The sequence below is a fragment of the Cupressus sempervirens genome, chromosome 5, assembly GCF_028749045.1.
Source record: "Cupressus sempervirens isolate cs-2001-9-10 chromosome 5, ASM2874904v1, whole genome shotgun sequence".
In the NCBI taxonomy this organism is placed as follows: Eukaryota; Viridiplantae; Streptophyta; class Pinopsida; order Cupressales; family Cupressaceae; genus Cupressus; species Cupressus sempervirens.
Window position 1 is genome coordinate 578,896,139 of NC_143122.1, and position 19,278 is coordinate 578,915,416.

The 19,278-nt window shown below is 34.4% G+C and overlaps 1 pseudogene across 1 annotated transcript in view; it reads left to right on the top strand.

The window, feature by feature from the left end:
* LOC149557255 (uridine/cytidine kinase UKL1, chloroplastic-like) overlaps positions 1-19,278 on the top strand; it is a 200,238-nt pseudogene that overhangs the window by 135,624 nt on the left and 45,336 nt on the right. The window lies entirely within an intron of this gene.

Consider the following 19,278-nt stretch of genomic DNA (forward strand, 5'->3'; position numbering starts at 1 on the left):
GGAGAAGTGTATCTGTTAGGGATTATTGTGAAGCAAAAAGATTAGAACCTCCTAGAAGAAAAAGAGAACAACGAAATAAGGACTTTGTAATGTCCCTACTTCTAATTGGGTTAGGAAATATAACAATTTGCTTATAATCTTACTACTAGAGACATCTTTAACTTGTATGCCACCAATTTGGATAAATGACAGATTTTGGACTCTTTGTTAGTCAATGAAGTTATATATATGGTTTATGGTTTCCTTTGGTTGAGTAATGAATATCATTTCATTGTTTTCTATGGCAATTTGAGTTGTCATAAAGCTTTTTCAATCAATCGGTTTTATTCTTGTAATGTTTGCCATATATGATACACAATCTTATGTTCATAGGTCATGCATATCTATTATTTGGTATATATGATATTATACACATCTCTTTATGTTTATATGATATTTATCTTATTATAATCTAATAAATTAAATTTATATGATATTATATTCTTCATTATTATAATAATAATGTAAAGGATTTAATAATGAATTATACATTGTTTGTTTTTGTTCTTATTATATATGTAATATATAATAAAAAATTATATTATAATTTATTCTATTAAATTTTAATTAATATGGGGATATGACAATCTGACCTTCCTCAAATTGCTTGTCGTCAAGCAATTCGATCGCTTGGTGCAATTCTTATTTTGATATGACAATTTGAACTTTAGGTTGGAACTGCGTTTTAAATATAAAATTATTAACTTGAAAATATCATACTATTCAATTTTGAAAAAATAATTTGAAAAGATCAACTTATCTTGGTTATTGTAGCACTTTCTTCTCGATAAGTGTTTCTTGTTTCTTTTGAATATGTCTCTCAAATATAGAATTTCAAAAACGCTCTTTGCCAATAAGGGCAACATTCCATAAGAATGTTCTCTGCTCATAATGGTGGTATTCCATTAGAATGCTCTCATCCACAAATGGCGATGCTCACTAACAATGTCCTCTTTTAAGCATGGTAATGTTTCACTAAGAATGCCCTCTGCCTACAATAGTGGTGCTTACTAAGATCACCTTCTGCCAATAATGGCGACATTCACTAGAAGCACCCTCTACCAGGCATGGCGGTGTTCACTAAGAACACCCTCTATGGTCGACATTCAAGAATGCTCTCTATGGTCGACATTCACACAATGCCCTCTGTGGCCGACATTAGAGGATGCCCTTTATGGCCGACACTCAAAAATGCCCTCTATGGCTGACATTCACACGATGTCCTTTGTAGCCGACATTCAAGAGCACCCTCTATGGTTGACATTCATAAAGAATGCCCTCCGTGGTCGACATTCAAGAATGCCCTCTATGGTCAACATTCATCAGGAATGTCATCTGTGACTGGTGTTCAAAAATGTCCTCAACAAAATCTCTTGGGTCTCTGTATTCCTTTTTTTATGGGAATCACAACATCCATTTTAAATGCCCTCTTTTTAAAATCTTATAAACAACTCATTTTGTCACATATCATCCTTAGATGATCTCAATATGTTCCTTATGCTTTTAGTATCACTCTGAATAGACATCAACACCATCACATGTGTCTTCCTTTGAGTTTTGTTGGACCTTAAATGAATCATGATGTCATTTTTCTCGTGATTACATGATGAACATTTTTGTAACTGTCTCTTGATGTTTGTATATTTTCTACACTACAGGATGGCAAGACCATGCTCTGATACCAATGTAATGTCCCTACTTCCAACTATGTTATGAAATGATAACAATTTGTTTATAATCTTCCTACTAGAGACGTATTTAACTTGTATGCCACCAATTTGGATAAATGACAAATTTTGTACTCTTTGTTAGCCAGTGAAGTTATATGTATGGTTTATGGTCTCCTTTGATTGAGTAATGAATATCATTTCATTGTTTTCTATGGGAATTTGAGTTGTTATAAAGCTTCTTTAATCAATCAGTTTTATTCTTGTTATGTTTGGCATATATTATACATAGTCTTATGTTCATAGGTCATGCATATCTATTATTTGGTATATATGATATTATATACATCTCTTTATGTTTATATGATATTAATATTATTATAATCTATGTTAATAATATATAATTTCTAAATTATAATCTAGTAAGTTAAATTTTTAATGATATTATATTCTTTATTATTATTGTTGTCTTGCATTTTGTCGCCACAAAATGTTGGTAACAGCACAAAACTTTTTCAAGCTAGTTTCGCGTTTCTGTAAGCTTAAATTTGATATTCAATTGTTTAATGTTGATCGATCGATCAATTTCAATTCATATATCAAATTGTTTTACTGAAGGCCTTCGTCAAGTCTTTTTCGTTTTGCTTTCTATCGAGCCTTTGCTTGATTTTTGAAGCCTTCATCATCTTTTTTTTCCTTTTGAGTTTGCATTTGTTTTTTTTTAGTCCTTTGATTTTGCTCATGCCATGCTTTTTGTTTTTCCCTTCGATTCGGTCTAACCTAGAGGTCAATCGGAGTTGTCAGTGAAGAGTTATGCCCATTTTAGTGCTTCAAAAGTGGACCTTTTGGGTGCAATAACACAAATTAAAAATATGATGTCATATTTTCAATTTGACTTTCACTTTTTGAAAAACTATAACTAATATTCACTTTTTGTTATGTTTCTAAGTTACTTTAACTTAAAATTTTTAACTTAAAGTGACTATAGTGCACTTTATGTTATAATTCTAAGTTGAGTTACTTTTTAATTTTTCACTTAAAGTAATTATATAACTATATAGTTTCAGTTTAATTTTTGGTTTTTAAAATCAAATGTTTATTTAAATGTTACTTTAAAATGATGTTTATATGTTATATTTTAAAATATGATAAATAAATATTGTTTATGACTCATTTTGTAACATTTTTATAATTTTAAGTGAATTAAATGACTTAAAGTCTTCATAAGTGAACATTTTATATGCAAGAACATGTAAAATCCTTCAAAAGTGAACATTTGTAATGTTCCCATTTTAGCAATTAAATTAATTTCTTATAAAGCCATTAAATAAATTAAAATTAAAAGGTGGCTTTATATTTAATTAATTTAATTAATTATTGTATTACAAAGGAGATGCTTCTAGAGTGTGTATTAATTATTGGAAAGGTGGAAGCCTCTAGAAGCACAATTAATTATTGCAAGAGAGGAGTTTCTAGAGAGTGCATTAATTATTGGAAGGGGGAAGCTTCTAGCACTTGCAATTAATTAATGTTTTAGTTCTTTCTAGAAGGGTGAAGGAATAGGATAAATAGGGGTGAGAGTCTCATTCTTGAGCATGGGATTATTGTATCGGATGATTATGACTTGCATTTGATAAGAGCTTGGATGTGTGAATCACACTCTTTTTTGGTAATAGAGGACGTTCATTCTCTGTTGTAACATTCTAAACTTCATTCCCTTAGGGTTTGGCCTTTGGAATACATCTTTTTGTAATTGATTACAACATTCTCAGCATCAATATAATTTCAGCCTTGGTTCAGCTTTTGGACATTCCTGGGTGTCCATTACAATGGTATCAGAGCTATTTTTAGGGTAACCATTACAACATTTTACATGTCACTGCATATAAAGTTTACTTTGGTGGACTTTTTTGATGTCATTACATCAAAAGTTCATCATAAGTGGACTTTTTTGATGCTATTCCATCAAAAGTGAAGTTTTCATGTTTAGACATCTAAAAGGTGACTTGCATTTTAAAATATGTGTCCTCCCCAAAAGGTCCGTTTTTGCCTATGAAAACATGTAATGGCACCCAAAAAGTGCTATTTTGGAGAGATGCATGTTTTAAAATATGTAAGTGACCCAAAAAAGTCCGATTTTGGAGAAAGACATGTTTTAATATATGCATTGTTCCTCCAAAAGTCCGTTTTTGAAGAACATGTTCTTGCCCTCCAAAAACTTGATTTTGATCATAACTTGAGATTTTCTCAATGGATTTGCATGAGATTTGTTCCATTGGAGGCGTTTTTGGTTGACAATGATTTCTCTTGCTTCTAAAACGGATTTATTAAGCTCAAAAACGTTTTTGAAAGCTTCATTCTAGGGCACATTTTTGGAGAAATCAGCAAATAAATCCATTTTTAATGCATGTTTTAGCTCCCAAGCAAATCGATTTGGCATATTTTGGAGGTTACATTGCATTGTGGTTCATATTTTGGTGTTTCATGATCAAAACATTTTGATCTTGCATCATGAAGAAAAACATTTTTGCCAAAAACGTCCCACAAGCATGAACACCCAAAAACGTTGGATTATGGAGCATGAATAGGGCACATATTGGCATCTTCTAACAACTTCTCCTTGTTTGCTGTCCTCTCCCATTCGAATTTGTTAAGTTGGAAAAAGTCTCAGTATTTTGGAAGAATTTTTCAAACATTGGAGCATCTTTTCCCTTCATTTTTGGCACATGTAAGTGGACTCTTTCTTTCTTGCTTTAAATTCGTGCTTATCTAGCTGATTTTATGCATGAAATTACTTGATGGGTGCCATTTGTTAAAATCTTTGCCATGGAAAGTGCATTTTTTCTTTAAAAATGAAGCTTTTGTTCATTTTTATGCTTTTGGTTCTTTCTCAAGTTCTAATTTCGAATTTGAGTGTTGAAGTGCATTGCATCTTGGTATGTTTGAGTCACTTTCCAAAGGTACGTTATTTCTTTTGTGTTTTGTGTTTTGTGCTTGCTTGTCGGTTTTTCTCCACTTGGAGAAATTGCAAGTTCTTTACCAAGAACTTGTTTTTGCTTCATTACATGCAAGAGTATCATCACATTCGACATTCCATTTCCATTTCCACTCATTTCACTTTCCATCCTACAAATGCGATTACATTTTTTTCATCTCATTCATCATCCACATATGCATGTAGTTCTATTTTCCGCTTCCATTTTCACCCATCTCACTTTCTGCATCAATTTGCACGACATGATTACACGAAATGCCTTACGTCTAATAGCATCCAAAAGGTCCGATTTTGACTAAAAGTCACTTTTTGAAAAGTAAAAAAGATGTCATTTTCATCTCCCATGTACTTTGACTTCCCCTTTTCACCAAAAGTGATTATAAAACTCATTATCTCACTCCCATTTTCCATTTCCATCCCTCCATTTGCATTTGCACCTCTGTGAGCAAATACATGTTTTTGCATCTTTCCATGCTTTCCATTTCATTATTAGCACTTACATGTGAAGTGCATCCTCCACTAGCATTCGCATCTCATTCCACTGTTCATCTCCTGTTACATTTTCCATTTACATGTATTCATTTTTCACGCAATAATGTCTTGAAAATACTAAGTCACTTTTGAAGTCAGCAGTTTTCATTTGCACACATTCTCATGCGTTCTGCCTTCACACATTTTCATTTCATTTCTTTTCACTCCATCTTTCATATTTTCACTTTCATACATTTTCATTCTACTTTCCATTTATTTCATTTCACACTCCACTGCATATGCATATGTTTTCTCTTAAAGTCACTTTGTCGGATTTACAAAATCTCCAATCCATTTTTGAATCTTTATTGCTGATCCGGAATTCGCTTGTATGGAGATTCCTTCTGATGATGTATTTGTGTTTTGAGATTTTTTTGTTGCAGCACAAGCACAAGACATGTCCTCGCCATCCAAATCTAAAGGCAAAATGAAATATCAATATGATAAAGAATTGGCTCATGCAGCTCCTTTAGTCATATCTATTTTGGATAACGTGTTGGACACAAAGATTGGCCATGTGGATGTGGCTTATTTTTTTCAAAGAGTTGAAGCTCTAGCTAGTCATGAAATGAAGCGTATTAAGAGAAGCAACATTCACTTGGTGTCCACGTTTCCCATGGAAGCTATAGAACTTGACTTCATTTTTGAATGTGCACGATGGTTTACTCCCAAGACGAAGACTATCAAGATGTTGATGGAAAGGTTATCATTAGTCTTGATCCTAAGGTCATTGAGCAAATTTTCAAGGTTCCACATAAAGCAGATTGTGCTGATTTGACCAAAGAATCATCATTGGCATGTTGGAATGAACAAAAGGGTAATTATCAGAAGTATGTCAACCTTAACTGGTTAGACAATAAGAGAAACAACTTCTCTAGATGGTCAAAGACCGTTCATCAGTCTAACTTCAAACAAGAATATAAGGACCTCATCATCCTTTTCAGCAGGATTTGTGGCCTTAAAGATTCTACTGATTTTGAACCATGGATGTATAAGTTTATGTTTCAAATTATGGAGAATAAAGAACACATCTTTTGTGGAGAACTCATTAGTACTGCACTCTACCAACAGATATGCAATGTGGGAACATCAGTGCCCTTCTACATGAATTCTTATCTTGTTTACATTGCTGTTGCCATGGGATCTTTCTCTGGTCTTTCTACTAAGAAAGATCGTCTTCAGGTTCCTATTTGAGATTATTATTGACCAAATCACTTTGGCAAATAGTAAATTCCATTATAGAAGAGTCCAAGATGCCTTCTTTGGGCATTTTCTGTGTTTGTTCAATAAGTAGTTATCTGTTAAAAGAGTATCTGATGCAACATGGGAGAAGGTGAACAAATATGACTGTATTTTTCTTCAGTTTCCCATTTTCAAATATTTGAGAGTTGGATATTTCAAAGGTGAGCCGCATACCTTACCTAGGTATGCTACAGATCGAATCATCTTGATGGAGCTAGCCAGACAGCTCATAGACGTGTAGAGTGATCAGTCTACTTTGCATAGGCTTGGTTTTGGCATTACCTTAGCTAAACTGTTGGCTATTGGCAATTATTCGATCATTTCAGTTCCTAAAGCAAAGAACATGGAAGCAGAGTTACAATTGATCACCTTGAAGGTGTTCAAAACCAAATATGATTTTGACTACCAAGAGATGAATTCTCAGATGAAAAGAGCCTACACTCATGTTCATCGCATCGAGGATATCTGAATTGATATGAGGACAAAACTTGACATCATGAAGATGGACTATTGTAGATTAACCATGCAGTAGATAATTGATTTTAACATGTTGGAAATCCCTTCAGATTTCCAAATTGAAGATGATGGCAACATCCTTGATCTGGAATTTCATCAAGCTAACTTTGATAAGAAGTGCCCTTTTCCTATTCAATGGCAACAAAAGGAAGGTACGTCTATCATGGATAGATTTCAATCCATCTTGGTAAACACTAATAAATGGTTGAAAAGTAAATTTCTTAAAAGAGTAAATCTTAAGATGGGCTTGGATTTTGGAAGTTTTGGTCCTCCTGGCAGAAAATCACAATTGGAAATCATAGAGAAAAATGGTTCCTCATCTTTTGATGCTAAGGGTTCTCTCAAATTCAAATTGAAGGGCGAAAAATGAGCTAATTAATCTCAAGTTCCTTAACCAATTCAAGAATCAATGGAAGAATCAGAAGAGGAATTGGAAACAGAATTTGATAAAGGAAATTTAGATGAAGAAGGGGAAATCATGATTATATCTCCTCCAAAGCTTGCACAAGGTTGATGATGATGTGGATTCATTCCTCACCGTTTTCACTCCTTCCATTCTAGTTTCGGAAGTTAATATCATGGCTCTTTCTATTTCCTCTGTTGCTCCTCACATCCCTACACATGAACAATATGATTATTTAGCAAATGTTTTTGAAAATTTTCCAACTCTTACCAATGGTCAAGTTTCCCAACTTGATACATCTTTGACAGGTTTTAAGCTTTTTATGACAGAGTCTTCTCAACATGTTCGTATGCCTTCAGCTGTACAAGTTGAATCTTGCTTAGTTACTACGGAAATACAATTAGGATCAATGCCAATGGTTTTCACTGTACCTACTTCTATGGATGAAAATATCAGCTTGCCTGCATGGTTGAGCAAAATAACAACGAAGAGGAGGAAAGTGGTTCCTTTAGACAATGTTCCTGTTAAGAAGACTAAATCCAAATCTTTGAAAGACAAGATTGTTTCCAGAATTTTGGTTGATTTTGATAAAGCCGAATTTGTTGAAGTTGCTGAACTCTTGGTGGTTAAACCTGTTGAAGAACTTACTCGTTCCAACTACAAGTTTACTAAAGTTGAAATTGGAAAGCAATCACGTTTGAGTTGTTTGCAGATGCTCAAGATGCATTAGCTAATGTATCAAAGAGCAATCTTGAACTTTGGGAAAAGAAAAATCAATTGAAACAGGGGTTCTCTCGTTTGAATGAGGTTATCCAGAAACAATCTTCTCAGAGTGTTTTTGTTATGTCTCAAACCTCTAAGGAGAGAAAACTGATAGAATTCGCTAAGTTTTGGATACAGGAAATCATTTTTGAAGGAGTTTGAGCTATTACAGAATCATTTGTAGTTCTTAGGCGTGTCAAAGAGATGAATGAAATGGAGCAAAACTTAATCTCTTCTTTGACTCAAGAAGCAGATAACCTAAAAGAAATCCTTGATGATTGGGTGAAATGATAAAATTTGATTTGGATGCTATGGTCTCGTGTGACGTTCTTCCGTCATGTGAAATGTTCTTCAGATTTCAAGGACTCATTGGTTACAAGGAGGAGACATTGAGAAAGCTGATCACAAAGTTGTAGGTGGCCTTTGGAGATTGTCAAGTAGTTGAAACAAGTGTTACTTGTGATTTGGAACAGATGGGATGCCGTGTTATTGATGACTCTGGTAATCTTATTGCATCAGAGAGAGTAAATTCAGAATATACAATCAAGATCAATGCTGATGTAGATTCTAAAGATTTTGGTTCGCACACAATGAACAAGTTTGTTTTGTATAAATCCTTGACAAAACACTTGTTAGATACTACAACAGCAAATTCCAAAGTTGTGCAATCAACATATGAAAATGCAGTGAGAGTAGAAGCCATATCAAAGACTATGGAAATTGCTGATCTTCCTATAGTGCATGACATCATTGTCAAATTCAAGGCATTGAGAAACAATCTTTAAGATTGTTGTTTTTGTTTTTATTTCATGTTAGTAGTTGTAAAGGATGCATTACATGAAAATGTGTAATTACGTGTAATGTGAGCAACATGTATGTAAAAAGATGTAATGTGAGTTGCATGTGCAGTTGTATGTAACCCTTATTTTCTTCTGTAGTTAGACTAGGTCAAAGTTGGTTGAGTTGCTCTCACTTTTTCATCCACCTTTTTCTCAACTCCTATGCCTATATAAAGGAGTGCCCCCTCATTGTAAAATCATCATCTTTATGCAAGAGAGCTCTGGAGAAATTGTGCCAACAAAACTTTGTTTGTGTAAGCACTATTTTTGAGAGAAAGTGAATACAAAGGAGCATTTGAGACTTAACTTTGATTAAGTGAGATTGTTATTTGTGTGAGTTGTAAGCTTTGTCTATAATCCATCCAAGTTATCTTTGATTCATATTATCTTGTGTTATTGGTAATTGTATCTCGTGAGTTGAATAGAAAAGAGTTAAGAAGCAATTGGAGCCAGAGCTTTGACCAAGAGCAATTGTGGAAATATATAGCTAGAAGCTTTGTTTGTAGCTTATGTTTTCTTTTTAATTTGCAAAATAGTTAAGTTACTTTCACTTTTAGGAGTTTTTGTGCCCTAATTGTAAAGCTTTTCCATATAGAAGTACGATCGGACTTAGAGCCAAATCGGTACATTTTTAGCTAGCTTTTGAGTTAGTGAAGGTTTATTGGTATTACTGTTTCCAGCTCTTGGTAGAAGTTTAGTTAGAGATTCACCTTGCCCATTACTTGCTCCACGAGTAAGTGGATTCTTTCTTGAAAGATAAAAAGAAAGGATATTGGTAACATCCATTTTATAAAATCTCTTGACTTCTTGCTTACCTTGGGTTGATCCAAGGAACGGTGAGAAGGGGGAGCCTTCCCTTTAAGGTAGGAGAGACTCTGTCTCACATGTTGTGCTTGGTCATCCTATTTTGTGACTGGATTCTTACCCAAAACCGTCAGTTGCAAAATATTCACCCAACAATTATAATAATTATGTAGAGAATTTAATAATGAATTATACATTGTTTTTGTTCTTATTATATTTATAATATATAATAATAAATTATAATATTAATTATTCTATTAATTTTTTTATAAATATGAGGATATGACAGACTTGAAATGCAAAGCAAGCAAGGTCACCATTCCAAATAGCAAAATCATAGCACATGGATGGTTTAAAAAATTTAACATGTCCTTGAACCTCAATCCCATGATAGAAGAAGATGCCCAATTCGCCATCCTATACTTCGAATATACGACAAACAATTGGTGGCACCATGGTGTTTGTACCCAAGGATACAAAAATATAACCTCATATGAAGAATTCCCACTTAAACTAATTAAACGATTTGTTTGTAAACATCTCCAAAGAGATTTCAAAGAGTTATTTCAACAAAGACAAACAGGATCAATAGACAAATCTATTCAAGGGTTTCAAAGAATTTCTATAGGAGTCACAGGGTTAGACAAGGAAAAACTAAATTGTCTATTCATAGAAGGGTTAAAAGATTTAGTAAAAGGATTAGTAGCCACCTTCAAACCCACTACCTTGGATGATGCTATAGAAACAACCTTGAATGTGGAAGCATCATCCCCAAACTACAAAAGCTCAAATGATTATGATAAATCCTTCAAAAAAGGGACCATCACCGAAGACAAAACCTTGTCATTGATGAATTAAAGAAGAAAAAATTATGTTTTAAGTGTCGAAAGCCATGGGAGAAAGGTCACCAATGTCATAAAAGAGGGTTAAACTCATGTCACAAATGCAAAAAAAGTGGGGAGCCTAACTACACATGTAAAATCCAAGTCCACCAATTTGAAACAACTTCTAGGTATAAGGATGAGGAAAAATCAAAAAGAAAGCTAAGTGTGGAAAGGATGATGATGGAGAACAAGTAATCATAGCCACTATCACTTCTTGAAAGTCCAAACACCGTCCTTTCTGTATCAAGGGTACTCTTAAAGTGTCATGTCCCCATTTTGGCTAACATCGTTTAGCATGCCGGATCAGTCTATCATAGGCTCTCGTAGACTGGTGGTGATGTGGAGAGAGTCAACCACCGACTATTTGGCAGTATTTTGTCTTTACATTTGATTAGTGATTTGGGCCTATGTTTGTTATAAAGTTACTTTATTCGGGCCCAGTTTTATAATTTGATGTTGAGATGCACTTTTTATTATAGAGTAATATTTTATAAAAGTGCACTTTATTTCATAAGAATATTTGGATGCTTCTAGAATGTTTAAGTGATTTCTAGAGGAAGCTACTGAAAAGTGAATAAATAGACCCTATGGGTCTTGCATTTGATCATCCAGTTTGTATTTCTCTCTTGACATCAGATTGTGATTTAGTCACATAATTTATTGTGGAGCCAAGTTGGTCTTCAGATAGTCTATTGGTCTTTGGGAATGGAGTCTCCCTTAGATTTGCATAACTGAGGAAGTGGAATATCTTCTGAAGGGTTGCACATTTGGAGGTGATACTACAGTCACTTTAGCTAGGGCATCATTGGGCCTAAGGCCATTTTGAGCATTTCAGCATTTCAGGAGGTATTTTTAGCAAGGCCGAAATTATATGAGGCCATTTTTAGTAGATTAGAAATTATAGGAAGCCATTTTTAGCAGGGCCGAAATTATAGGAGGCCGTTTTTAGCAGGTCCGAAATTATAGGAAGCCATTTTTAGCAGATCCGAAATTTTAGGAGGCTTTTTTCAGCAGACTCGAAATTATAGAAGGAGGGCATTTTTTGAGGACTATTCATTTTCAGTCATGGAGTGATTGCAGGACATTTTTAGAAGGCTTAATTATGGTGGAGGAAAGATATATAGCTGCTGGTTCGTTTTGCTACAAATCTGATCCAATTTTCAGAATTTCAAGATAGGGCTTTGGAACCACATTTTTGTTCAATCTTCCTCATTACTCAGCATATCATTTTGGGTATTTTTGCATCGGATTTCTATCATCGAGGAGATAAAGATAGGTGCATTTTGGAGTTCCAAAATGCCATGATATATTTTTAAGGAATTTTCAAAACTCCTAGACATTTTCGAAAGTTTGCAAGGAAGTACTTTTTCAGATTTGGGGTGACTTTGGCTTGGGTGTTGGCATCTTCAGCATTGGTAAAAATTATTACAACCATCTACAATCAGGTTCTTCACTTCTCATTTGGCATTTGGCATATTTTCTGAGAAATGTGTGTTTTCAGCTGAGTTCAAAATATAGCTTCAACACTTTACTATTTTACTTTGTACTTGTCTTTGTTTGCCATTTGGCATTATAGGTATCAAAGGAAGGCTAGGGTTTTGCAAGTGAAAGAGTATTGTAATTTTTAGACTATCTATATTGCCAACCTAGGGTTTGATGATCATATTATTGGCTGAAATATGTATGGCATTGTTGCAAACTGTTGATATATGAATGGCATATGGTTTTGAGCAATTTAATATCATTTATTATCAGCTAGTTAGTTTGCATACCAACTGTTTGTAAAAATGCCAGTTGGTTGTAGGTGTTCATTTCTTATGCTTAGATCATATATATGCATTGAATATTGCCAAAATTAGTTGCATATTCATGTTAGGTCATTGTTTAGACAATCTAGAGTCTTCTTGCAAGCATTCTTATTGATACAAATTGAAGAAAAGAGTCATTTTAGCAAACTGAAAAGTTATATCAGTCATATGACCCTTGTATGCAAAGTGTTTGACAAAATTTCTTGAGCCTTCAATCAGAAGTTTTCAATCAGATTTGAGCAGGGTCATTACATAAAGGACAAAAAGTTATTACCTTAGTAGACAATAGGGCTTCTCATATTTTTTATAAGTGAGTCCTTGGTGGCAAAAAGTAAACTAGAGACTAAAGAATTCAAAGGATTTTCAGCAGCAACAACAACAAGGGCTTTGGTTAACTGCACAAGAAAGGTTCCACAATTAGAAATTCTAGTAAAAATACACCCTATTAAAGAATTTTTTACTTGGTACCATTACATACAAACATAATATTGGGTACCTTTGAATATACTCATTGGGATGCTTTTTGTTTGATTTATCAAACCTAACGATTCGTTCCCATCATAAGGGAAGTAACATTAAAAAGGCTACCAAACAACTCTCCATAGGTAGTCTCTTGCAAAAAGATAGAATTTCTTTTAGAAAGGATCAACGGGAATGGGCAACACAATGCATGATCCTTGACAAGGCTACCCCTCAAGGGAAGGCCATTTACACTGATATAGAGTCAATCCAAAGAAAGCACATAAAAGTTTTTGATGATGTCCCCTCAAGAGTACTTCCCAAACGAGGATTTGAACACATCATAGAATTAGAAAAAGGAACAAAATTAGTGATTACCACTCCCTATAGGCATCCACAAAAATTCAAAGAAGAAATAGAAAAGACTATAAAAAAATTATTGGAGATGGATCACATTCAACCAAGTTCGATCCTGTTTGCAAAGAAACTAATACCACGATTCTACAGGCCCTACAAGGTCTTGAGGAAAATTGGTGAAGTAGCCTATGAATTAGAATTACCCAACAACCATAAATCCATAATGTCTTCCATGTGTCATGGCTAAAAAAAGCTCCTCAGACAATAAATTACTCCATGTGAAGAATCCCTCCCACTTGATGATGAAGGGAAACTCGTCCTAGAACTAGAAAGGATTGTTAACATGAGAGAAAAGAAGTTAAGAAATTAAACCATTCCTGAATATTTGGTTACATGAAAAGGCCTACCAGAGGAAGGCACAACTTGGGAAGGAACTGAGGTTTTTCAACATGCAAACCTGAGATTACTTGAAGACAAGCAAATTTAGGATGGGTGGATTGTGATAACCTGTATATTTTATAATCCAGAGATTAGTAAGATAATCCAGCTGTAAGAGATTAGTAAGACAAGTAAAATTGAAGTTACTAATCTCTAGATAGTAAATATTAATAATTTTATAATGAATATTGAATTAACATTTACTTCTAAGAGTAGCAAATTCCTTCCATTTAGAGTGAATCTCACCAACAATCTCAACATCAAACATCTCACCAATGCATCAAAAAAACATGATCTTGACCTCATCATCCTTAAGTGGTGTAACTTTACTAGGCTGAGGCATGTACCACTTTGGATTCAATAAATAGGAAGCCATGTGCAAAGGAGTGTTTAGCTTATCCCACTTGCAGTGAATGATAGGCTGAATGTGCTCAATATAGCATGCTAGAGTGGGGTCTCTCTCATGCACAACCCTCATTTGGCCAATCATGGAATTGCTGCACTTGTAAACCTCTTCGAGAGTAGGTGCATCCTCATACCCATATCTGATGACCTCAAAAATTGGAGTAATGATGGAGACTACATTTTGCATCGATCTAAAACTGATTACTCTTCACTATCCCCTTCACCCTCTTTGTTTGGACTCAGCCTGCCGATTCCATTCCTGTGTTAAAACATGAGTTGCAGTAACTCTTGCAACTCAACCATTTTCTCCAAGAGAATGTAATATGATGCATATTTGGTCTCAACTGGTTTCAAAAACTCCTTTGTGAAGCAACTAAAGAGTGCATGTGAATGTGGTGATTGGATATAAACATTTGCACCTCTCTCGCATCATTCACCACACTTTTAATCGAATCAATTTTCCCCTTGTCCTTGAGTGCATTGTTCTTGGCATGTACACAACATGGTGTCCACCAAATCAGTCTATAGTCTGACTTAACAAGCTTCCTTGCAACTTTGCACACATGTTGTATCTATCACTACTTGGACTACATTTTGTGGCTCAACCTCCTCAATGGCTTCCCTAAGGATGTGAAACTCAAAATTAACATCTTTATGATGCCCTCAACATTCAACTGCCTTCAGAAAGTATGGGCCTTGAATGCATGCGACCATGGTGTTGTTGTGTTGACGATGTCTAATGTCCATTCACCTATCAATAATAATGTTGCAACTTGACACTATCAATCATCTCTTTATCTACTCCACCAAAACCCCGACCTTGTTATACTACCTATCCAAGATTGTGGTCCTCAATTTATGCTCACCTGGTGGCACAAATGATGGCCCTATGTCCTTCACCACCATGGACATCATGTTCCTATAGTAAGGAGATCGAGCTACATGCAATGGGATGCCATTGGGAAAGAAGAATTCACCAATGGCATCATCAAATTGATCCTTTGCATGCATGTTAAATAAATCAGCAATGGTGTTAGTAATACTAGAAGTCTAGAACTCCTTGCCTTCCATTTTCCCCAGCTAAACTCTGAATGGATGAAGGAATGAAATCTCAGTTTGATAGAGTCCCCACTCTTTGATGCAAGATATGCATAGAAGTATCTCATTGCCCCTGTAACTACTGAATAGTCTGAACTTGTTTCCTACCAGCCAAAGATTTAGGTACTAGAACGACACTATCATTAGGAATGCCCCAGTATTTGTTTATTTCAATTCTATACTTCACATTTTCAACATTTGCAAGGAATTGCATGAAATCACACCGTATCTAGTCCAAAAGAGAAGGTGTAAATTAACTTTAGTAATGCTACCATACCATTCTACACTACAAAAATTACATTTCCACTAAATGTGCCACCAATTGTAGCTATAGGGAGTGAAACTATGAAGGCAAATTGTTTTAGAGGGGCTTTGCATCATAAGGACCCCTAGAAAACCATGCCAACATCTTGGAGGGGCAATCAATACAAGGTACTCGTGGTTGTGATTGGATGTAAATCTGTATCGATCCCTTCTATCCTTGGTTATGATTGGCCAAAATTTCTATTTATATGGTCTTCCAGCTGTACATGATCCATTCCATTGCTGGACACTGTCATCGCACTTGTCTTGCTTTAATAAAACGCTCAGGAACTGTTGTTGTTCTATTCACCGTGACTTTTCTCTGTTTTTACGTGACTGGTTCAATCAGGAAATAATGTTATTATGATTCCTTATTTCCCCAATTGTGTACACTATATCTAGACTGCGCACTTCATACATTGACTCGCCTGTATGGTTCTTTATACTGGACACTGGCGGAGGTTATTTGTTCTACAATCTCCCAACTGTATTATGATCTGTCATATAACTCCAGTGGTAATGTAGTTTCCATTTGCAACAGAGAATAGTCCTGCTGCAAATATATGACATTGCCGCTTCTGAATGTGACTACGGTGGAGAAAAAAGACTAACACGACTCTAGATAAGCCCCCAACTATTATGAATATCAATTTCCAGGCTAATGATAAATTCTTGATAACATTTTATATATATACAAAGAGTCATTTCATTTCATATTATGCGATCTCTAATAATATGTAGGAGTAAGATGTAATTCTTAATTCATATATCAGACTTTTAGAGTATCCTTTGTCTTTCAAGTTTCAATCCCTTTTTTATTCTTACATTGCAGTTTGGCTTTGATACCATGTTAGTTTTGGAGGATTGATGCAAATGTACTAAGCACTGCCATAATTTTGGTATGTATGTTCCAAATGGCAGCAACCTCTTATTTATAATGAGAAAACGATAAGAACAGACATGTCCCTTCATTGGACATGTCTAATAATTAATATAATAAATATTTAATCATGATATATATATATAGAAGCTACCAAACATCAACATTATTTAATTTTAGTATATTAATCTATTATAATGTAATAAATGATATAATTCAGTTTCTTATTTTTTAGAATTAAATAGTATAGTATTTAATTTATATTCATAAATTTTACACCTATGCTCTGTTTGTGACTGTGGACCCTGTTTCTGTAAGATAGATGCATGAAAGGGCACAAATTATTCTCCTCATCAACTTTATTGGTCTTTGCCAGAATCAGAAACTGGAAGGACACCTTGCCAGTTGCTTTGGAATAAATTCATAATTAAATGATCTACGCCCTCCCACAACAATGATTTGGTCATCAGGCAATATTTAATTGGAATCATTCCATCTTCTCGAGGACAACAAAATGGGAGATTCGACCCAGTTGCAGGATAAGACTGAAGATGGCATGAAAAAAATGGGTCACATTGTCACCATTGCTCCATCTGACAGTCTGCACCGGTGTTCCATTGCTGAAAAACAAGCTGGACAAGCAAAATGTGTCAGTGATGATGTTAGAAACTCCACTTTACAGATAACATACAAATTCTGATGAAAAAGCATTTGTGCTGAGAGACTCTGCACATGCCTATATATGACTCAGTGTGCTACATTTCCAAACTAAACTGGTCCTATATCTGCCCATTAAACCCATGAACCCGGTAACATAGTATAAAATGTCACTCCATGGCAAGTTATCTGTTGAAGTCAATGCTTCATGGTCATGGTTCAGAAACTATTCTAGATCTTATGTTATCTCATGATTTCAAACTAACATTCTTAACATGCATGATTCTATTGCCAAATGATTAAGTCCTAATAAGCCCACCATCAAGTCAATTGTTTGAATTAATTTTGTTTTGAAAGAGTAGATGTTAATAATGTATGCATCAGGTTAAATTCAATATTGTTTAGAAAACCTATCTTCTGTAATATGGGTTTATGGATGGGTCATTTAACATTGGAACATTTCTATGCAGATGCCCACTGAATTTAATTTTTAATTGATTCATACTTTATGAGTAAATGGCCAATGCACTTGAGAGTTGTGTAACTAAAGGTGGGTTCAAGTAAAGTTTGTCTCTCACAAACTGATTTGTTAATGAATTAATTTAATAAAATCCATGGAACAATAATCTTTCAAAAATCTTGGCCCTGATATGACTGCAATGTCCTAATTAGATGTTTCAATGGTAATAACAGATTTGCACATGAATAATAAGCTTCACCAAACTACACTAAACAATGAGAACAATAACACTAGCTAGTCAAAACCCAAACCTGCAGAAATTGAGCCATAAACTCACACAACTTTGATATATTACTCATTTTTATAGCATAATAGACTGATGTGATAGTTTTCATAATAGCCACAATGGAATATACAATATCTGAAACAAACAATGCTTAACTCATACACATAATTCGCCAGCCAAGGAATTAAAAACTTTCTGATCTTCTCGACAAGTTTGATATTCTCAGCTCGTGGAAAGGATTAGGAATAGCAGAAATAACAACATTGAGGAATCCCACAGTAGCACACAACACCACAAAAAACTGACAAACACTGCATTACAACTACATATACTATAATACTTCATTTGCAACCTGCAACAATGAACACATTGAAAAATTGTTATGTCCTGCAAATGTATGTAGCTCAGATACAATCCTTGAATGAGAATACCCTCCTGAATCAATGTATTTTCATCCCTTAACTCCTGTAAATAATGGCTTTTTGTCTACAATTCACAATGTTCTATGGGGTTTTGGTCAGAGAAGAATACTTGAACACAAAGTGCTCTAGAAGATAAATTGGCATAAGTCTTGGATGCCAAATGGGGTCCAACATCCCACACTACCTTTTGGAGGGAAAATTAAATGAAAATAATATCCCAAACTACTCCTTATCTGTTAGTCAAAATGGTGAAGAACAAGTATAACTGTCACAAAAGATGCTTTATTTAAATTTAAAATAAATGCCAAATGTGCTTTGAGGTTTCCAAAGCCCTCGCTTGCTGATATTATTAATTTAAATATTTAATTGTTTTGAAAAAAATGAAATATTAGGACTAAATTAAATGGTTAGTAACTTAGTACTATATTTTCTGTATGATTTATGTTTAACCAATAAGAAAATAAGTGGGTAAATAATCAATTTAGACTTCCTATTTTTGGTAAGGGGACATCACACGTCATGATTTTATTTTCTTTCAATGTTGATCAGAGTCTTTGAGATTGTGTGGTGTGGTATCCCATTTGATCCATAGTTACATTCTCCTATATTGGATGCTGTTATTAGTTATATCATCTTGGGCATACTATGTGTCAGATGTTGGTGTAGTTTTTTGTTGTTACATTGTTTAATAATATGATAAACACGCTCCTTATGCCTGGCATCATTGTCGACAAAATAGCATAGCAGCAATGGAGTGTTTTTCCATATAAGGGATCATGTTCGAGCTGCAAATTTTACCTTGGTGGGACAAACATTCTGATATTTTGGGAAAAGAAGAAGCTGAAGACATTCAATGTTCCTTGAAAACTATCATGAAGTCAAGAATAAGAGATTTCACTGGGGCCCATTTGACAAGATTATGTGCATGATTTTGACAAATCAGAGGAGCTAGTGTGCCAATTAATAAGTGGATGATATTTAAGTTGATAAAGAAGCTATCGATAGTTGATGTTTTCTGAAAAT